Below are 5,519 nucleotides of genomic sequence, written 5' to 3'. Positions count from 1 at the left end.
GGGTAAAGTAATGAAGACGATAGTAAAAAGGGTAAGAGATAGATATGAACTAGTATGTATGTGTGCCTGAGAGACTATTAGGAACCCCCGAGCTTATATGGCGGTAGAATATGATAAGTATGTATATGTATATGTATGTATGCCCGAGAGGGTTAGTGTGAACCCCGAGCTTATACGGCGGGGTAGAATATAGTGAACACGTATATCCTTATATAATCGTACGCGCGCGCACCACCGATTGCTGTACGAATAACAACCCCGAGCCTTGTGCAGGCTGCACCGAGCCTTGGTAGGTCGGTACGTGAACCTCGAACTTTCGTGGCCGGGTAGGTTATATAATTACTATACGTATGACATCTATATGAGTACGATTATCTTACGTATGAGTATGACAACACATGAAAGTACGTATGTTAAGATTATGTAAGCGCCAAGTAAGGGCTATGATTATGCAATGTATAGGATACGAACGTGAAAGTAGATACGAAAGGCAATGAGCAAGAATGAAAACGTATGCACACGAATATGAAATAGGAATGGAACGTCCCTATGGAAAGCAAGTAAGTGCCATGATGATGATGCTATTATCTCCCAGCTATATTATTTCGAATGTTATCCCTTATGCTTTCATATTGATATTGATCATGCTTTACATACTCAGTACATTCTTCGTACTGACGTCCTTGTTACATCTTGCATTTTGAGCCTTTGGATATTCCGAGTCAATGGCGGAAAGTTTAGGGCAAGGTCATTTTTCGGTTCCGTTGTAATGCGTAAGTCGTTGGAAAATATTATTAGTGTGGAAATATTGAGGAAGACCGAGGGCAAAAGGGAAATTTGCAAAATAGCATTATGGTAATTTTGTAAAGGCTAGTGGGCAAAATGGTCATTTCGCGAAAGTTCAAGAAAGTTCAAAAGGGACCATGTTGGCTATATGTAAGGAAAAAGGATGACTAAAATAATTCATCCTTAAAAAGAATAAAAACTGAGAAAGGAAAAGAAAAGAAAATTCTAGAAATGAAAAGGAAAAGAAAGAAAAATCTAGAGAGAGGCATGTGCCCTCACAATATTTAAAGGATATATATACATATGAGCTCACTTTGTAATCAAGAAAGCAAGGAAAGAAAAAAAAAAGATGAAGAGAGGAGAGACTTAGGGGGGTTCGGCCAAGGGGCCAAAAATCCAAGACCAAGAATCTTGCCCCAAAAATTTATTACTTCATGTATTCCTACCAATTTGGAGGTGCTCTTCAACGTGGAAGGGTTGTTGGAGCAAGAAAAATATTGGTTTGTGCAAAGGAACAAGCTAGCCGTGGGAGAATGGAAGGAAAGGTAAGGTTCAATCTCATTTTTCATGTGTTGTGCATGATTTGTATATGTTAGAAAGAATAGAAATGAAAGAAGTTTGTGAAAATATGGTGTTGTGTGTGAAGTGGTAGTGGTGGTAGTATGTGAGATGGCCGTGCATGTGTGTGTGTGTTGTGTTGTGTTTGGTTGTTGTTGTAATGTGTTGAAACTAATGAAATTCATGGAAATATTGATGTGGTGTTGTAGCCGTGCATGTTGGTGTTGTAATCGTGTGAGTGGAGTTGCTCGAATGAGGTAGTGAGGTGTAGGTATGATGAAATGATTTTACTTAGTTTTGTGTTTTCGTGTAATGTCGTGAAATGGATGAAAATTCATGAAAAATGTTGTTATGGTCAAATAAAATGGTGAAATTTGGTAAGTTGTGGCAAATTGAATTTATTTGATATTTTAGTTGTGGTTGTTGTAGACTATGTGACATAGAATGAAAGCGGTTGTGAAGTTAATGTATATGCACGATAACGGAATGCATGGTTGTGGGTGGAGTCAGAGGTTTCGGGTAAGATAGTATGTCAATTAAGTTGTTGGAATATTATGTGAATCGAATTGAATCAAATTGAATATATTGAAATGTCATTGAGTTATATGATAGAAATTGTTGGTGAAAGAATGTATCGTGGATTGAGTGTTATTTGTCGATAGTTTGGCGGGGTTGAATTCCTGGGATTGTCATGATGTAAAAGTGTGAGGAGAATCTCGGGGGATGCCGTATTTCTGAGAGGAAATGCTGCCGAAATTTCGTAGCCTAAAAGTTGAGCTTGTATGAAGAATTAAGGCAAACACAAGTCGATGAATCTAATGATCATATGGATCCTTTTGAATGTAGATAAGCAAGTTTCGATGAACAAGTGTAGCTAGCAAGGCGGCGCGGTATGCGAGGCTTACTTTTCTTTTATGGCATGTCTTAGAGCTAATAAGTTGTGATATAATGTGTACTTGGGGTAATTCGCTCCCCGATTTTGTAGTCTGCGATGATTCGATTTATGTCATATATAAGCACGTTAGTATCATTAAGCCGTGTATGTTTGATAAATGAGTAAGATGCATGCGGAGGTTCTCGTAACTAAAAGAGTTCTCAGAAGTACGAACACTCCTAACCCGTACGTTATCTCGATTTTGATTCGAAGTGGGCCCACGTATTTCCGACCCCTCCTTATGTGCGTCCGTATGGTATCCGGTGTGTTTATCGCTTCGATCCCCGAAAGTTCGTATGATTAAACGTTTTACTTCGTAATTAACTTCGATTTTTGCGTTGGAAAGCTCTGCCGGATATGATACGCGACCACCTTATCCGGGATACGTCCCGGCGTTCGACACGATAATTGCAACGGTCCGGGGACATTTATCCGAAATTTGTTTCCGAGCTCGTATATCGGTAAGAATATTCGTTTGTCGAGTCTTGATTTATATATATATTTCGGACTCGCCCCGGCCGGGGTGTGCGTTCAATGATTCTCGACCGCGTCCCGGCCAGGTTCGATATGTTATCGTGCGCATTACGCCGCACCGTCCGTTATGTCCGGCCACCGCGTCCCGGCCACCCCGTTATCGCGCACCCCTTCGCATTATATATACTCACCGCGTCCCTCATATACGGCCGGCTCGTTTTATGATATTATATTATGACGTGATGTTAAGGGCGGCGGCCGGATGGTATTTCGATCTCGTCCGTTCACCGCGTCCCGTACGAGGGCCGGGTTTTTACCGCCTTGGGGGGGTTCGATATATTTCCACGGCGTTTGATTATATCATTTCGATAAATGGTTCCCCTTTTGTTACCGGGGTCCCCAAAGAAAGGCGGGGTGTTATCACATAGGGAATGATCCTTTCCCGGGCCCGATGTTCGTTCCATATGAACTTTTTTTTGGAAAAAAATTTTGTCGTGTAGGTTAACAGACGTATGATATGTCTCCCGGATTCCATGTCCGTACGATCCCCGGTCCCACATTAGTTCGCTCCCCAAGATTCCAATTGGGTTCCCTCCCTATACCTTTCCATCCCCCTCCTTCACGAATCCCTCCCTGTACCCGTATTCCCCCCGAAAACGGGTTTTTCGCCGTCCCCAGTCCGTTGATTATTTCCCCACGTCCCTTTCGATTGTCCGGATGCCTTCCCAAACCCCCGGCTCCTGCCTACTTTGTCCGATACATTTCGCAAAGGATTAGTTACGACTAAGGTCACGTGCATTACCGGCGTCCGTATTGCTAAGTACGATTACGGTTACCATACGTCGTACTTTAGGTTTGACATGATTTTTGTTATGTGCTTTTTTTACGCTTTGCATACTCGCACATTTCCGTCCGACCCCCCTCGTTCTGGGGTCGCGTTTTTACGCCGCGGTACCCGTGAGATGAGTGAAGATGTTCGAAGATGATTGGTGAGCTCCAATTCCCGGAGCACCGCCGAGTCGTAGTACGTACGTTATGTCTTCCGGGATGGCCAGCAGGCTTTGCATACAAGGTACAGGTATAGAATGTCGATTGTGTAGGCGGCTTCATCGGCCCGACGTCTTGTACGGTGTTATATAAATTTGTAGACACAGATTTTTTATTTGATTTAGTATGTATTATGTTCCGTACGATTAGAAAAAAAAAAAATTGTGTGCGATAAAGATAAGGGTTCGCTCGGCCTTAAATCGAGGTCGAGTGCCCATCACGTCCCTCGGAAATTGGGGCGTGACGGTCCTTTTGTTTTGTGGACGCCGCGTCATGCCCGCGGGTGGCTTGAGACAGATTTCGATCCATAGCCGTACTATCTCGGGGACTATTTAGCGTAGCTCCATTTCATTCGGAGCTTTGCCTTTTTGGTAAAGATTCTTTTGTGTAAATATTCATGGGCACGGCGGGGTCCTGTCCCGCCCATACGTTATGATATGATATGATGTACCCTTCTTAGAGGCTCGTAGGCATTGTGTATATGGTTAGACATGTTCGGCCTTGTCGGCCTATATTTTGGGATGTTATTTTGATCGCCTTGTCGGCGCATGTACAATTATATGGGCATAGATGTTATTGATGATATGGATATGTTATCGCCCAATGTGATTAGAATGATGATGAATGAAAACTATGATATGATTATGTGGCTCACCTAGTATGTGATGTATAAGTATGTCAAGGGTGCCGGTGGGGGATAACACCGGTGCCGTCGCGGCTCTCAAGTTGGGTCGTGACAAACAATTAGCCACTTTAAATTTCTCTCAAATAAATATTATAAAGTCTTATTATAGTTTCAATTATTAATTTTGCAATTATAATATTGTTGGTGGAGTTGGTGATTTTGCGGCAAAGAATCCAAAGTAGCTTTGGTGGATTTGCAATTCTCTAGCCTTCACTTTGTTGGAAATTAGTCCTGACAATTTGGTACCTTCGTTCCAACTCTATCTTTATTTTTCACAATTTAATTTATTGCAATTTATTTTCTTGTGATTTATTTGAGTGTGATTTAAATTAATTCTATTTAATAATGGCGAAGAGATTTAGACGTGGTGCCGGTAGTAGTGGTATTGTTAGGGGTGGGCTTAATGAGGAAACATTTGTGGAAGAAACACCTAATTTAGGAAGTAATGTTGGTGGAAATAATCCACTTTTAGGTCATGAGGCAATGCAACAACATTATACCGACACTTTTAATGAAATTGATGATGATGATGATGAAACACAAACCCCCGAAAATCTCATAGGAGATACATGTCCTGCATAATCACATACACAAGACAAATCGCCTAGAACTCGTAAGCCAACCGCTAAAATTTAGAAATTTATGACTAAGGATAGGGAAAGCGAAACAGCCCTATGTGGACAAGTATTAGCTTTTAGGCAAGAAACTAGTAAGGATGGTGGAACGGGTACACTAAATGGTCATATGAGAAAAAAACATATGGATGTTTGGGGAGAGCAAACGGGTTCAAATGTGAGGGTATTCAAATGACGATAGACCCACGAACCGGTAAAAATTTTAAGTATGACAAGAAAAAAGAGCGTGTAGAAATAGCTAAAATGGTAGCTTATGATTGTTTACCATTTTCCTTTCCTTCGATTTTGGGGTTTGTTACTTACATTCAACGTTGTTATACCGTTATTTGAGGGTATTCCTAGAAGTACTTGTAGAGCGGATGTTATAGATTTGTATAAAAAATATAGATTTTATTTGCGC

The sequence above is a fragment of the Lycium ferocissimum genome, chromosome 4 (assembly GCF_029784015.1).
Source record: "Lycium ferocissimum isolate CSIRO_LF1 chromosome 4, AGI_CSIRO_Lferr_CH_V1, whole genome shotgun sequence".
NCBI lineage: Eukaryota > Viridiplantae > Streptophyta > Magnoliopsida > Solanales > Solanaceae > Lycium > Lycium ferocissimum.
Note: the sequence above shows the minus strand (reverse complement) of the source record.